The sequence below is a fragment of the Equus caballus genome, chromosome 5 (genome assembly GCF_041296265.1).
Source record: "Equus caballus isolate H_3958 breed thoroughbred chromosome 5, TB-T2T, whole genome shotgun sequence".
Classification (NCBI taxonomy): Eukaryota; Metazoa; Chordata; class Mammalia; order Perissodactyla; family Equidae; genus Equus; species Equus caballus.
The window spans coordinates 75,930,519-75,947,716 of record NC_091688.1 but is presented as its reverse complement, the minus strand read 5'-3'; the positions used below and the strand labels follow the sequence as shown (position 1 = coordinate 75,947,716).

Sequence of the window (17,198 nt, the reverse complement as noted above, 5' to 3'; positions counted from 1 at the left end):
AGGAAGATTGGCAACAGATGTTAGCACAGGGCCAAACTTCCCCACAAAAAAATTAAAAAAAGTAAATAAAATGTTTAAAAATCACCGTGGGCTCTTTTCCTCTCTCCTATCAGAAACATTTTTATTGTTTGGTGATCAGGTGCCAATAATCATTAAGGGCAGCAGCGAGAGAAAACTGTGGGGGCAGCAGGAGATGAGTAAGACAGCGTGTGTGATGTTAGGCAGTTGTGGGGGAGGATGGAGAGAACTCTGTTTTTATAACGGGGAGGAATTTGGAGCTCACTGTATGCACACGAAGCACGAGTTCCCACCAGCTGCCTCTGAATACTCTGAGAGAGTTTGGGGTATTTGAGCACCTTGTTCCCGCGACTAAGGAAGTTGTTTTGCCTGTGTCTACGTTGGGCAGAAAGGTCGTGTGATAACTGGAGATATTAGTCTAGTTCTACCAGGCAATACTCACAGATTCTGATTCCTAGCTGCTGTTTAGCCCAGTGGGGTGGGGATGGTTGCCACCTCATACAATGATGGTAAGGATAACAATAGGCTTGTGGGAAGTGCCACCTCTGCGGTTCTCTTTCACAGAGAATTCCACCCAGTCCAAATTACACAAGAGGGCCGTCCTCGTCTTTGCAGTCTCAGCTCCGCCACGGTGCTCTTTCCTGAGGGTATCTGCTGCCTCCCCAGATAATCTCCACTTATCTCTGCCTCCGCTTTGGTCTCTAACCATGGTGTGCTGGCTCTGACATGGGCTCCATGAAATCTGGTCCTGAATCTCTGACATGGAGGCTTTCTGTTGCCAAAGAAATGTGCCTGTTGACTGTTTCCGTCTGTGCCTGCGACCTGTTGGGCAGGGCACTGATTCTTTAAGTCAGCATTTCAAAGAGAAGATTAAGAACAAGTTAAGGCTTTTGTGCCAATAGTTCAGTTAATCCAAGAGGAAAGCACACTGGGTTTCGAGGCCATGTGAAATAGCCAAGATTTAACGTCAAAAGCGATCGTGGCAAAGTGGCACATGCTCCTTCCACCGAGATGGAGAAATTTATACATTGTGTGTGTTTGTGTGCACATGTGTGTAAGTCATTTGATTTCTCAGAGTTTTAGTTTCCCTATCTGTAAAATGGGCACAGTGGATCTCCTGTTTGCTATCTTAAACACTTGGACATGTGGGCCAGGGCTTATTTTCATGGCTGGTATATGCTGGTTGTATGGACTAGTTAACTATTCCCAAATTTATTTTTTAGAGTTTTTAGTTGGCAGTTATCTTCTTCTAAGGATTATAGTTCATAGTTTCTGTGAATATACTTTTGAAACTGACTTGGTTCAAAACATCCAACGTTTCCAGATATAAACTGATTGGGAGAAGATGAAACCAAATTCAGACCCACCATTTCTTTGTCACTGGAATTAACTTAGATATTCGGGGCCATTTACTTGTGGGTCTGCTTATTTTATTTCAGCATGGGCACATGCAACAATTCTGGTTATTGCATTCTTACATTGTCCATTATTACTGAGACCCAGCCATGCAGTTGGTGCACAATGAATTCACAGCTCTCAGGGCAGAATAGCGTAACCAGGTACACCTATAGGGCACATCACACATAGGGGACAAGGTGAGTGATGCCCTAGGGGAAGGCTAGGTGGCAGCTGATTGCATGACAGGCTCTGCACCTGCTCACCAGTGTCCATCCTTTTCCGAGTTCAGCAGGGATGTGCTATTTTGGGAAGGAGAGAACTCAGAGAGTGAGGCACAGAGCAATTTTCTGGGATTCTCCTACTTGCCTGTAAGACCCTCCCAGGCAAACTCATCAGATTCTCCCTTCAACCAAGAGCTCCTGAAGCTTCCATTCTTCAAAGCCTTCTTCATGATACTGGACCGGCAACGGTTACCTCTTTCCTAACACCCACCTCCTAACATTCCCATCTTCTCTAAGCGCTGGTTTAAATCAGTAGGTTTCCCTTTGCCTGAACATTTCATAAGTAATTGTTTTACCAACATTGATGAACATTTCTGTCTAGATCATTATGATTTAGTCACTGATAACATCCTAAACGGTTTGAGTGCTTGCCATGTCCTAGGGTTATCAAATTTATCTCTTGTGAAAATCCTAGGATGCAGGTACCGTAATTTCTTCCTTGAGAAAGCCGAGGCTTATCAAGGCTAAAGTAACTTGCTCAAGATCACACACTGGGGTGCACAGAGCTGAAGCTCCAAGTAGGTTCTTTGGCTCCAGAGAGTGTATATTTGACATTGACCCCGCCTGCGAGCACCCCATCCTGAGCACCCACTATGCGCCAACTCAGAGCTAAGTATGGCAGGGGCACCAGGAAGATCAAGATGTCCCCCCAGCCCTCAACGGGGCGTGGGGAGGTGAAGGCAGAAATATGTGCTGTAATGCAGAAGACACCGGGCCACGTTCATGACCAGGTACAACAGAAAGTGCTGCAGGGGCCCAGGAAGGAGTCGTCAGTTCTGGGTGGGGACCTATTTTATATTATCCCAATCTCACATGGCTAACTTGAATTTTTGGTTATTAAAATGATGGTTCAGACTTTGAAAACTAGGAAAAAGTGCCTTTACACACACACAAAGATTGAATGGATTTGAGTAAAACATCGGAGCATGTTTTCTTATTTGCAGCCCCCGGTGAGTGGTAGGCAGGGCAGATTTGAATGCTCCTCTGTTCATACTTTTGTTTTTCTTGTATTGACTGTTCTCTCCAAGGGTGAGTTCAGCTTCCTTTAACAGCTAACCTCATTCCTTCTCAAGGCATTAACCTTGATATAAAATCTTGCAGTTGACGCTGAGAGCAGGCCCTGAGCTGATCCTGCCCTCCCATACCTGTTCAACTGCTCCAGCTGCTTTAATCAACAAGCTAGCCAAAGAAACAAATGAAAAAGCCACCCAGCCCTCAAGTGCATCTGCAAACAGTTGTTGCATCGATGTTTAATGTTTTGACTTGGTTGCTCTAGCCAAGGACAATAGTGACACTGTTTGGGTCTCATAAACAAAGCCTAAAACCTCACTGAGGTCTCCAGGTGGTGAAAGTAACAAAACCCCTTAGATTAATGTCATGATCAAATTGCTACTCAGGAACAGTTCCGGGCAGACTAACTTTTGTTCAAGACCCATTCTCTAAGAATGAGGCAATAGGAAGCCAGAGCGTGAGGTGGTGAGAAGTTCTGCCCTGGGCCAGTACGGATGAGAGGAGCTTCCTGGGCAATCCCCCTGGGATCCAGGTTGCAAATCAGGGTGGGGGTGGAGGGTGGGGAGGCCCCAGCAGGACGCTAGCAGCCATTATCCTTTCTGGAAAACACAAACAGATGGAGGGCTCTGTACAGATTGCTACCCGACACCCAACATCCTGTGGCTGAGTAGACAGACACTTGGCTAGCTAAGGCCTTGATTAGGCTGACATTTTGAACTTTTCAAGGCAAGCAACTATTCCAAGAAGCAGAGATTCTAGACCAAGGATATCCAGGTTTGGACATGACTTATTGTCTCTCATGAAACAGAAATCTGCACTTTTAAGACACAACAGTACCATCCCAGGAGCGCAGTCATGAGCATAACACTGGTTATCTTGAATAACGAATGGAATCTTCTTTTTCCTTATCAGCCCAGAGGAACACATTTAAAAACAAAAAGATTTGCAGTGTAAGAAATTTGTTTGGGTGTGTTTTTTCCCTAATTATTAATATGTCAAAAAGTAAATTATAGTACTGGACTTGTGAGATTACTTAGGTGTTTTTTCAAAGCATTAACGTAAGAGCAGAAAATCAGACTAAGATGCACTGGTTTCCACTCCCTGCCCCTTCCAGATGAGGAGAGAAGGGCTGTGAGGGCTCCCAGGCCCCTGGCACTGTTAGAACTTCCTCAGGCTCCTGCAGAGCCTCACAGGGGCCTGTCTCATGTCTGTCTGGCTGTTCCAGGCAGTTTACTCAGCTGCTAGCCTGCCTGAACTTCTTTGTTTTTAGGCATTTTTCTTTTAATTGAGACTTTATTTTTTTTAAGCAGTTTTAGGTTCATAGTAAAACTGAGCGGAAGGTACAAAGATTTCCCACATGCCCCCTGCCCCCACGCATGCATAACCTTCCTCATCATCAACATCCTCCGCCACAGTGGGACATTTCTTACAATAGATGAAGCCACAATGACACATCATTTTCACCCCAAATCCATAGTTTACATTTGAGGTTCATTCTTGACATACATTCTAAGGGTTTGGGCAAATGTATAAGAACCTGTATCCATGGTGATAGTATCAGACATAGCATTTCACTTCCCTAGGAATACTCTGGGTCCACCTAGTCACAAAAATATGAAGCGCTTCTTGAATTTGCATGTTATCCTTGCCCAGGGCTGCTCTAATCTTCTCTGTATTGCTCTAATTTTAGTGTATGTGCTGCCGAAGAGAGGGCTGAACTTCTTTTTTATGACGCAAAATCAAAAAGGCTTTCCCTGTTGAAACTCAGCCCTTGGACGTAGTGAGTGGAGGGCTGCAGAGCTGGCATGGGTCGGCTTTGGTCACCCTGACCAGTGTCATCACCACTTTGCCCTGGTGGGGAGACCACTCTCCAACCTCTGCAGGAACCTGTGGAGGACTCAGGTCTCTGGCAGCAATGTCCGGATTTGAAATTGCATGGATTTCCCATTCCTACCACGCTGAGGGCAGGGGCAATGCTTTTTAAGAAAATGTTCATCACCGGAGCTCCAGTTCCAGGCATAGAATTGGCACCCAATAAAAGTTTGTGAGTTGAACTGTATAAACTAGAAGGCAGGGGAAAATATCATTGTTCTTTATAGTGATATCTCTATTAAGGAAGCAGATATGTCCCTATCGCATGTATAACTGCCATACATGTGTCTACCAGAGCTAGGAATGAGAGAAGTAGGGGTTGAGGGTTCCCTCTGACCATGCCCTGCCAGGAAACTCCCTCTCCTCCAGGTAGGGCGGACTCTATTGCTCTGGTTCACACAAAGGGTTGGGTGTTCTTATTATTTGTCTGTTTTTTCTTTTCAGTGCTTGGATTAGTGCCTGTCACATTATAGGGGTTCAAGGAATTTTGGTGGAATGAATGAGTAAATGATGGTTACTCACCCCAGTGATGGGAAGGCCTTGCATAACTTCAGCCTGGGCAGTGCCCTCCGCAATCCTGGACTTAGATGCATGGGGGTCCAGATGTACAGCCTTCCACCCTCTGCCAGAGCTGGGGCTGACTCTGTCCTCATTTAACTGCCCCTTCCCAGTCAGTTGTTGCTTTCAATTTCCATTCTTCTACACCAGCTTCATTATAATGAGTTGTGTCTACAAGCAGTTAGTCCTGTGCTGCCTCTAAATCTTCTATTTTGCAAACCAAGCAGGCATTATTCTTTAGTACTTCCTTGGAGTTCATGCATCCTGGATTTTAGCCCGTTCTTATAGCTTTCTTCCTCACATACCTAAAAATGCTTTAATATATTTGATAATCACTTTTGCCAGGAGTGAGCAGAAGAGAGTCCTTGCATGCTACCTACTCCTCTTTAAGCAGCGGCCTACAGTAATACTTTCAATCTCTCTTTTCCCCACCCCATCCCACCCATCGCCATATTTGCAGCCTATTCACTACCACATTGTTGATTTCTGCATAGTGCATATTTGCCCTGAGATTTAAGATTGATCCTTCTCTGTCCAGCCCTGTATGGTAGGGAAATACATTTCCCAGGCTCCCTTGCCCTCTAGCTTCTAAGTTCAGTCATTGAGAGAAAATGGGAAAAGACTGGAGGGGGAGAGGAAGGGAGAAGCCAGGGTATTTCTCTCTATCCCAGCCCCCACTTTTGTCAGCGTGGCTGCTGTTGGCTGGACCACTTCCATGGACCCAGCAGGGCAGTCCTACCCCTGGGATCTGGTAGCACCACTGTTCTCTCTCCATCCCTGGGGATAGTAGCAGATGTCTGTTCTTGTTCCTCTTGAGATCGCCTCCCCGTGTCCTCTCTTTGGTTTCTCAGCTCTTCCATTACCTTTGTAATCAATTCCCTGTATCAAATCCACCCTGTTTGAGAAACCTAAAGTGATTTCTGGTTTCTGACTAGACTGTAATACATGCAGCATGCAAATACTACTGCTGACTTCGCATGAGCTTCTCACTTTCCCTCTGACTGCCCTTTGGAATGCAGCACCTACCTCACAAGATACTGTCATAATCGGTTGTTTGTGGAAGATCTCTGAAATCCTGGAAAGGCTGGTAAGTTATAAGTAAGAGCAATATGTCATTAATTAGCATTCATCCAAATACTCTCTGCGTAATAAAGAATGTTTCATTTCTCTTCCTTTTGGAGCAGCCGTTTGCAAGGTCCCTGGTTGAAGAGACTGGAGCCCTCCCTTGGCAATGGTTTTGCTTGCCTTCTAAGCCTAGAGGCACCTGTGGTAGCTGACTTGTCGCTCACTCAGAGCTGGGCCATCTTGTACTTAGGCCAAAGCCGTTTGTCCCCTCAGCTTTGGATGCCAATGTGCACCCAAAGCTAAATTCAGGCTAGATATCCCAAGGGATCTGGCGGGTGACTCGGGGCTGCAGGTTTGGGTTGATGAAGCTTATTGGGAAAAGCATGGCCTTTGGGACCAGATATACCTGGGTTTGAATCCCAGCTTTGCATCTCCTGAGCTGTGTAAAGTTGGGGGAAATTATTTTAACTCGTTTAAAGTTCCATGTTTTTCTAATGTCAAATGGAGAGAAGAAAGCTTTACACCAGGCTTTACATCAGGTGGTTGCCTCAGAGAAAAAGCCCTGCCTTGGGGCCGCAGCCAGCATTTACACATCTCAGACTTGGCTACTGAGAGCCGACTCTTCTCCCTTCCCATCACCACAGTACGGAAGGGAACTCCTGTTCCGTCGGGTATTGAGAACACAAAGCCTGCTCCCATCCGTTTCCGGATGTGCTCAGAAGTGACCCAGAACCTAAGACATTTCAAGGAAGACAATAACTCTGTTTCTACTAAAATGTCACCCTCCTTAATTTATTTCTTTCCTGTGTTTATTCATCTTGCCCATTTATTAAACCCTTGTTTGATTGCTTAGTCTTTGCAAGTAGGATGTAAAAAGGAAGAGATCAGGAATATTTAATTTTGCATAGCGCTGAGCTCTGACCTGGTAAACGTTGGATGATGTTGATAGGAATGTCCTGAATGTCCAACCTTGAGGGACTAGACAGGTGTTTTCCTTTATGAGAGGTGGTCTAAGTTCTGGTTTGACCAAACTCTAAGCTGGAGGGCATCATATCAGGGTTATGCTTTTGTTTTAAAATCCCTTGAAAGGAACTGATTTCTGCTATTTAGGGGAGTGGACAAACTATACCATTACATTAATTTTACTTAATAGCTGTTAAATGTCTTTTGCCATTGCTTTCGCTACTTAAAAGGGAAAATGTAGGCCAGTCAACTCACATTATGCTCTTCTAAAAGGCAGACCCCAGTAGATAGATGGGAAAGGTGGAGGAAGAATCCTACACCTCAGACCATGCTACCCAGTGCCGATTTGCCTAGATTTGAAAAGCTGGGTTAGGAAAGACTCTGGAGCACAGCTCTATCTCGCAGAGCTGAGGACTGAGATGTCCTAAGAATAGGAAGCACAGAGCTTCAAACCTCCTTAAAGAAGGACCTTGCCACCGGAGGTGGCCAAGGGACTCGGACAGCTGAAAGGAACCTTTCCCTTCTTGTCCTTTGAGAAAGGGAGGTGGGGAGATGGGCCATGGGCGTGAGGAGTTGCTGGTTGGTTGGAATGCAAATTGATAAACAGCAGCAGAGACAAAGTCCTTCTGACTCTGAAACCATAGTTCAACAAGCAGCAGCTGTGTGGGGACTGGTCCTAAAGTAGCTCCTAATGAGAATGCAATGAGGGCCCCAGTAAAATCACCCTGATTTAGAAGTAACGTGATTAGTATGCTTAGCTTAGCTTTTCAGCTTTCTTCCCTGGTCTGTAGGTTTCCAAATTAGCCCTATAGGACATGCGAGGTCACCTGTTTATGCTCATGGGCCTGTGCGCACAATGGAAATCAACCACACATCATTCAGTTGAGACTTTTTAGTTCTGCGATCTGTCCATCAAGCGCTCTCGGTTCACCTACCCTACTCTATCGTCACTTAAAAAATTTTAAATAACACTACCCCTTTCCAAAATACTGCATAATTTTTAAAAATTATGTCTATTAAGAGATGTATTAAGAGACAATCGTCTCTTCCCTACCCACCCTCCTAGACTGTGATTTCCGTGAGAAGAGCTATCTCTGTGTGTTCTGTCACTGATGTATGTCCCCAGCACTTAGAACAGGGCTTGAAAGACAGCAGATGCTCAAGAAATATTTGTTGCATGCATGAATGCATAAAGCACAATCCTGGCTTGACATTTTTATACATCAAAAGGTTGACAATAGAGACTTATGTTTGAAGATTTCAAGAGCTGTCTTTGGGTAAATAAAAAGGCAGTTCTGTGCCTTTCTCTGTCAACACCTATAATCTACACAGCTGTCCAAAGTGTGGAGCTGTGGGCAGCTGATTGGACTTGCAGGTTCCAGGTTGGTCATCTCAGCCAGATTGAAATGTGATTCTTTGTGTTCACTGCTGAAGATTATACTGGAAGGCAGTAGAATTCAGTCACACAGCAGGGTCTCAATAGGAGGCATACACTAATGAATCTAGTGAACTTAGATGAACCTAGTGACTTTGTCACTTGAGTAAATCTTCTAGACTCAGAGACACAATTCATTTACGTGCTTTATTATGTGAATGAACTTTGTGCTTAAAAACGCACAATAGACCACCATCTCCAACCACAAATCCAATTAACTTACCAGGCTGGAAAAATATATCTCTTAGGCAGACTAGATAATCAAACCAAGCTCACTAGCATGGTCTCGCCTATTGAAAAGCTGCACAGGAAGCCAAATTATCAGCTTAGTGACACTGGCTTCAGAACCAGGGAACACAGTTCCAGGACTCAGATGTTGGAAGGCCGAGGTTCTGACAACTGGTTGTCTCCTTCTCCACAGCTGGGACCCCTATGCCCTCACGGGCCTCCAGTCCACCTCCATCAGGGCACACTCTCATCTCTTGGGACAGTGCAAATGGGCACAGCTAAAGTTTGTTTCCGAAACTCCCCCTTTTCTGTGCTTCCATGGGTGATTACCACATTCCTCTGTGAAATATGTTCCCACTTCGGTCAAGTCTTGCTCTGGCCTGGGGATCGTTCTGCCTCACTGACTCTTAGATTAGAACTTCATGTAGACCAGAAGTATTTCTTGAGTATTTCTTGAGTGTTCACTCCAAGCTAACCAATGCAAATGGCTCTTCTCTGACCCATTGGTGATTTGTCTTTAGACTTTAACTCTTCAGAGTGTATCCATTTCTCTTTTCCAAATGGTTGGGATACCCTCCTACCTCCCCTATTCACTGCCTTTGCCTTTCAAGAAACCTCCAAATACTGACGGATTTGCTCTCCTGAGCAGCCTCTCCCATGGAGAGCAGAGCAAGTGACTCTCCGACCCAAACGTTCTGATCCCTGACGATTTGTTTCTTCCTATAAATTGGTAAGTTGTCTTTTGAGTGTGTATGGCCACCTCTAATGAACTCGAACACTTCAACTTGCTCCTCTAGAGCTTGATCATTCTTGGGAGATGAGACATTGGAAAGTCACCGGAGGACTGAGAGAAATGCAGCCTGAGGTAAGTTCACGTTAGTGCCGTCTCTCTGAGGACTCCCCACCCCATTACTGCACCATAGGGTCACTTGTGTACATCTATCCGCCTTTAGAACCTCTCGATCCCTGTCCAGGGGATCCACCCTGTAGCTTTCAGTCCCCTGCCTGGGTTTGGATCTTGATAATTCTGGGTTTGGGGCCCAATCCATAATGTGGATGCCTTTGCAAGATGAAAATATGGATTAGCAAGAGGCCACACAGAATGACCCAGAAAAATCTGTCCTCCTGGAAAGTCGCTGTTCTTGTACCAGCTCTTGAGAAATGTGTGACTAAGATCTCAACCAGGAAACTTATCAAGTTCATGTTCTGAACCTCTGAAGCTGAGGAGCCCAGGCCAAGGGCCCTCCAAGGGCAATGCCAGCATGGAAGAGCCATTTTACCATCTTCACAACAATGGGACCGCTGAGAAACGTTCAGAACAAAGCGTTGATGATGCAGAATGGCTGACGTGCTCACCACATTAAAGTAAATTCAATTACTTTAGTTATACCTGCATGACCTAGTTTACTAAAACCAGAAAACGGACAGTACACTTTAAAGAAGTTTTCAGCAAGTCTTGAAATAACAAAGGATTTCTTTGTGTAGTTCAGTTTATAATACCAATGCTATTTAGTAGAAATATAATGTGAGCCACAAGTGTGAGCCACATATGTGATTTAAAATTTTCTAGTAACCACATCTTAAAATGTAAAAAGTAAAAGAATTTTCCTATCTACTTTTGTCATGTTCTAGTAAAATATAAGATATGGGGGAAAAAAAGTGGAAAGAAATAGGTGAACAAATTTTAAGAGTGTATTTTTCCAGTCCTGAGAAGGACTTGCCTCTTCCCTGTTGTAGAGATAAACCTTTGGCCCAATGCCTGGATACCAGGAGCCCTGAGGCAAGTCCTGTTTACATCTATCACTGACAGCAGGGGGTATTCAGGACTGAACCCTGTCACAAGGAACGATCAGCGGGCCTTGGGGACAAGACGTAGCAGAAGAAAAAAGAAGAACCTGTAACCAAAGCCTTTGACTTCATTTGGAAAATGTGGTCTTAAAAGTGAGATGACGTTCCTTTGTCGTTACTTTGCCAAATTAACTCCTTTGAGAAGAGAAGCCACGTTACTCTTTTTATTGCAAATGGTCTATAGGTTGCTCTATCAATGGTCGCATAAGACAAACTGGATCTTGACAATCTGAGAACAGCTTGCCAACAGCCTGGCATTCACGACCTTCCTTTCGATACTAGCTGAAGCGTTTACAAAGCACATGTTGTGTGACTAACAGGGTGTTGGACCTTGTAATGTATCAAGAAATACAAGCCCTTGTTGTTTTACTGAACTTAGGCTTTTGCTAGAAAATGATGGGACATCTAATAAAACACTAACTTATGTGACATACACGTTATATGTAATGAAGATTCTAAGGAGAGAAAAAGAAATGAGTGTGTTTTACTTAACCTAATATCTCCAGAACATTATCATTTCAGTATATAATCAGTGTAAAATTATTAATGAGATATTTCACATTCTGGTTTGTGAGGGGTTTTTTGGTACCAAGTCTTTGAAACTCAGTGTAATTTACACTTACAGAACACCTCAGTTCGGACCAGCTGCATTTCAAGTTCTCAACAGCCATGTGTGGCTAGTGGCTACTCTTCTGGACAGCACAGCCATAAGACTATTCCATAGAATAAACATTCCGATTAACTGAAATGCTACTGTTTTGAATTCTGACTCAAGAACTTCATTATTAACTCAGCCTGACCTGGGCTTCCCGGTAAGGATGATGAAGCTCATGTTAATAACGTGCTAATGATCTGCCACTCTCATCTCCTCCCTAGTTTCCACCCTACTTTGCACACACAAGCCAGAGTGATCCCTATCAAGTCTCAGTTAGATACTGTCACTTCTCCCCTAAAACCTTCCCACGGCTTCCCATCCCAGTCCTTTCATGGCCTAAAGGCCCCACTCAATCTAGCCCCTGCCTATATCTCTGGTCTCATTTCCTACCCTTCTCCCTCGTTTGCTCAGCCACACAGCTTTTTTGCTGTTGCTTAACCGTGCCAACCACACTCCTGTCCCAGGGACTTTGCACTTGCTTCTCCCCTTCTGCCTGGAACCCCCTCCCCTAAATTTTCCTAGAGTTTTACCCTGCATGTCCTGCGCAAATGTCGCTTATCAGAGCGGCCTTCCTTGACGGCTCTGTACAATAGCCCTTCAAGAGGGTTTCTCTTAGGGCCTCTTCTCACCCTACACCCTCACCCTCTTATTACCTTCTTTATTGCTTTTCATAGTACTTGCTTGTTTATAAGTTTATTTTCGGTCTCCCTCAGCCCCGCCCCACTAGAATGTGAGCTTTGTGAGGGCAGGGACTTCCTCCGTTTCATTTGGAGGCACTGAAGACCTGGCAGCAATAGCACCTGGCAAATAGCAGGTGCTCAAGAAATATCGGTGAATGAATACAGGAAGGGATCCCATCTCGGAGAGAAATGCTTATGGGCATCACAGGCTCTCATACCATGGAGAGATTTATACCGCAGGTCCTTATTTGAGTTTAGTCTTAGAGCCAAGCGAGTGGTGCCCTCAGTGGTAAACAACTTGTCTGAACAGAAATGCGCCAGCCACTCATTCAGGCCACTCAGCCCCTCTTGGGGGTCTCTCTCCTGACTCCCTTATTTCTCTTCTTACCATTTCTCACCTGTTGGAGGCCCAGACCAGGCACACGTCGTTGTTATTCGTTGAATCATAAATTGGTAGTTGTCCAACAACCCCAAACGTTTTTTGGTGAGCAGCTCCTGCTCCTAGTCCCCCTGACTGCTTAAAACCAGATCAAAATCTCCGTCAAAGTGGTCATGTCCCATGACTGTCTGATTGTCCTTCTTTATATTAGTATTTACACATTCCCTTCAGGAACGCAGGGAGGGACGCTCCACATTTGTTTTTTAGGTCACTGGAATTCACAGTAATCTCCCTGTCTGGGATGGGCAAGCACAGACACAGCCAGGAGCGGCCGCTTCATGCCTCTCGTGCTCCTGCTTCTGAAAAGATTGGGGGAACTGCTTCAGAATGATCCATTTAACTGGACTCATAAGCACCCTCCTGCATTACCTGTACCACCTCTGTGAGGTTGTGAAGTGTCTGCCCTAATTAATCTACACTCTCCCATGGTCCCCCACAGGACCTACAGCACAAAGCTGTGAGGTTGCTGATCAGGGGTAGAATGAGGCCTGTGGCCATGGAACTGACATGGTCACCAGGCTCCAACCTGAATGTCCCCCAGATATTCCAGAGACCCCATGTCTATCCAGGTGAACTGTATGACCTAAAGGCTTCTGACGTGTGGCTGTGGGGTTGCAGCAATGTGAGGCCACAGAAGTCTGCGGGCTTGGAACTCTTCAGAGGGGTCAACGTCAGTTTCAGAGGTCCCTACTCTGCCGTTTTTGCTGACGTCCCTCCACAGATTTTCAATGGTCTTTGTCCTTTCCCTAATGTAAACTATTATTTTCCAAACAACGCCTGTCTAAAGCCCCAAATTGTTTAGATTTCTTGAGAACTTAAAGTTCTCAAGAAGAGAGTTTTCTAAAGGCAAATGTTTGTTCTTATAAAACCACCAAGAAAGCAAGTATGTACAAACAGATAAGCCACAGGAAAAAGATAAATTGTTCATGGCTGTCTACAACTTTCATCCTATTTATGTCTTTTGCTTGTTTGTTTCAGCATGGACCTGTTAACCTGAAAATACCCGGTTGCGATCTGAATGTGTGTGTCAGCTCCTGTCTCCTCCCTGGGCCCAGGCGAGCCCAGCGCAGACTGAGGCTGAGGTAGAATTGGTCTGCAGCAGCCCCCTCACCGTTGGCCATCAGTGTTGTGTCAGTCAGCTTGGGCTGCCATGACAAAATGCCACAGACGAGGTGGCTTAAACAACAGAAGTTTATTTTCTCACTGTGCTGGAGGCCGGAAGTTCAAGATCAACTGCTGGCAGTCTTGGTTTCTCCTGAGACTTCTCTCCTTGGCTTGCAGATGACCGTCTTCTTGCTGTCCCCACGTGGTCTTTCCTCTGTGCACACATGCTCCTGTTGCACCTTCTTATGAGGACATCTGCCCTACCGGATTAGGGTCCCACTCTAAGGCTCGTTTAAGCTTAATTTCCTCCTTAAGGGTCCTGTCTCCAAATACAGTCACATTGGGGGTTAGGGCTTCAACAAATTAATCTGGGAGGGACACAGTTCAGTCCACAGAAAGTGTCTAACACACAGGGAATAGGTCCTCCATAAGCACTTTCTTTGGTGATACGCATCCTCTTTTGCCCTTTGCCCTTTATGTTTCTGCACCACCCTTTACCCCTCTGCAATCACCTCCTAAACTAAGCACTATGGCTTCTGGTCTATCGAGGGAGCAGCACTGTGTGCAGCTGCAGACTAGGAATCTCAGTGCCAGAGTTCAGCTGTGCTCTGGTCCCAAACATCTATGTGACCTTGGGCAAGTCAGTTAATTCACCAATTTTCTCCAGCTCTTGCATTCTTGGATGCTTTGATTGAATTCTCTTTTTCTCCTCTCCACCCTTTAGGTCTTGGATTTGTCACCAACCCCTACTACTGAAATATTCTTGCTTCAGCCTCTGTGTGGCGTGGCTAGGAGTCAACCAGCAAAATACATCCCAGTCAACGTACTAATTAACTAGCTCTGAGTGGTCTACTTCTCTGCCCGGGGAATGTGTGTATTTCCAGAGAAGCTGTCTCTGCTGTTGCTGCTCAGGCAAGAGTGGTATTGGCATTGATGGGTAATAGAGTCCAGGAAGGAAGGCAAGAGGAAGTGCAGGGGAGGGCTGCTGGGGAGGTAACTAGCGGTAGACCAGAAGCTGGGCTTCCCTCATGTGTACTTACTCAACCAGCTTTCACTGAGAATCTGCCTTGCTGCAAGCACTGTGCAAAGTGTTGGGCCGGAGCTCACGTCAGGGGCCTCTCTGACCATGGGATTGGACTTCGCATCGGATGGGACCGTAGGATGAACTATAAGGTTATAGAAAAAAAACACGGCCTGAGTTTAAGTTTTGGATTTGTTGTTTATTTCTTTTTGACCATAGGCAAGCCCCTTAGCTCTTCAGAGTCTCAGTTATTCCATTTGAAAAAGAAGGGATGGAGCAGGTGTTCTATGTGGTTAGTTCTACCACTTTGGCTCTACCTTATAGAATTCTGTTTAACTGGAGTAGCATGTGGATGCTACCTAAAGAAAAATCTGTATTTTCGAGCTTGCTTTTAGCATAGGGCTGCTCTAACTGGAAGATGGGAGGAGAGAGGTACATGCACGTTGGGGGAGAAATTAACTCTACAGTTCACTCAGCAAACTTGGAAATGGACCTTTAAAGGAACAAAATATTTACATTCTTTTACCATCCTTTGATGGTGTTATTCATGAATACCTCACATATGGTAGGAAAGAATTCACTTTAGTAGTTTAGACAAAGAGGGGTCCATTGTGGGTTATGAGTCCTAAGGAGAAAGACCAGGTGTTCATAGTAAATGCAAGCTCCAGAGGTAAAACTACCATTTACCCAGTGTCACAGGTGCAACAGTCACCTGTTGATGTGTTTTGATGTAGGAACCACCTTTTGTTAACTTCTCTCTTCCTACTACCTAGCAGCGCAGGGTAGACATTCAGTGGACGTAATAGTCCTTGTTCTCCAAATGGAATTCTCTTCATGTCACCTGCCGAAACCACGTTTCAGTACTGACATTGTCCCCTAAGTTGTTGGAGGACTAGATTTCATTATTTCTAACGAGTTCAGTGGAAGTTGTCCGCCCCTTCGGAGTTAGCATGTTAAGCCTTTGACTCTCCAGGGCTGGTGGTGCCTGTGTTCAGGTTAACTTGGCCGGTGTCAGTCTTCATGGGCAGCTTATGTGTACAAGAGAGGCGGTAGATAACAGTGGTGGAGGGTCGGGCTGCAGGCCCAAGCTGGATTCCAGCTCCGGCTCTGCCTCTCACAACCTTGTAATGTCGGCAAGGTGTTAACCTCCCTAAGCCCAGTTTCCCCATCTGCAAAATGGGGGGAATACTGTTACTTACCTCTCAGAGTCATTGTGAAGATGAATTTTTTAAGTGCCTTAAAGTACACAGTGACTGGCACAAAAGTTAAGAGCACAGAAAATGTTAGCTTGAAGAACTGAGAGTCATGGGCAGGAAGGAGAATGTTCTGTTTTCTTTTACTTTTTCAGGATCCACACAGCACACAATAATTACAATAAAAATTATTATATTTTTTATAATTGGTTTTAATGCTATGATTATTTTTATAATTATTTTAAATATTTCTGTTAAGTTTTTGTACTTTAAACCTCTATGTTGACTTTATCAGGAGACTGGGATGCTTGTGACCTATGGCACGGGTACTTGCTCAACCTAAGAGGTCATTAATTTATCTTCCAGATGTCCTTTTAGAAGAGTTCCATAAACCACCACCTCATATCATTGTAATGCTTACAAAATTAGGGAAAAAAACAAGGCAAAAGATGGCTGCAAAGAGAGTCAGGAAAAAGAAAAAAAATCATTAAAAGCCTTAATTCTTTCAAAAAATGTTTGCAGTCATCTCAAACATTTGTGTTTATAAACAGTAGCATATTCTTTATGAAATAATACTTGAAATCTTTGAGGATATACATATAAAGCCTTGCCAAGAAATGAAACATAAATAAGTTCTTGATATTGATATAAATATTTTAAGTCTTTCCAAACCAATGAATCTAAACACTACACTGCCTTGTATTTTCCCACCCTCCCTCCTTCCAATGAGCACTCTTATTTTCTTTAGATCTCAGAGGCACTTGAATTTATGTACTACCGATCAGAGAATAAAATTTCAAGAGTTTCCACTCAAAAGTATTTAGGGATATTTTAAATCATTGCACCCACATAAACAGAGGCTGGCTGGAAATAAGCTAGCTTCGCCTCAAGTTTTTGGAAACTTAGTGAGCAGTTAGTATTTTAGAATCCCAAAAGAGATCTTAAGCAGGGTAATTGAGTTCTTGTGAAGAAAGAAATACATGAGTTATATGCTAGAGAGGGTGTTCGCCATAGCTATATCAAAAATAAGGAGGTAAATCTACCAGGACCTGGTTAAGCCTCATTGGATCAAATGTGCAGCTCATGGTCTGTCTTTTTCTTGAAGTCGTGGGGGTGGGAAACGGCCGGATCCCCACACACATTGAGACGCTAGAGACTACAGTCACAGTAACCTGGGTTGAGTGAGGTATCCTAGCTGCTCTGAGATATTTACAGAGGATTTTCCAGTAACCAGAGGCTTCTCTGACGTTTACACATATGTGCAACTTCCTGTGTCCACTCCCTGTAGACCGGAGACTCCCCCTGGTCTTCTGGGACTCCAAAGCCCACTCTTCTTGCAGCGGCGACGCTCTCATAGGCATAACTCACCATTTTTCCTGAGTCTGGGGGTGAGATGACAAAGCAGGACCGAACAAAGCTAGAGGTCTGA

General features: G+C 44.7%; 1 long non-coding RNA gene and 1 other non-coding gene across 3 annotated transcripts; one reads left to right on the top strand and one right to left on the bottom strand.

Annotated features, from left to right (window-relative positions):
- Positions 1–4,316: 4,316 nt before the first annotated feature.
- LOC111773682 (U6 spliceosomal RNA) lies at positions 4,317–4,422 on the bottom strand. Its single transcript, XR_002808377.1, has one exon. It is a non-coding gene; the product is annotated as a U6 spliceosomal RNA (small nuclear RNA).
- Positions 4,423–6,073: 1,651 nt separating this feature from the next.
- On the top strand, positions 6,074–15,975 carry LOC102149128 (uncharacterized). 2 transcript variants are annotated; one of them, XR_001380892.3, is made up of 6 exons: positions 6,074–6,225; positions 9,627–9,694; positions 11,303–11,489; positions 13,430–13,533; positions 13,733–13,841; positions 14,280–15,975. It is a non-coding gene; the product is annotated as an uncharacterized lncRNA (long non-coding RNA). The 2 variants fall into 2 exon arrangements; XR_002808214.2 differs by lacking the exon at positions 6,074–6,225 and having other exon boundaries at positions 6,389–9,694.
- The last annotated feature ends 1,223 nt before the right edge of the window (positions 15,976–17,198 follow it).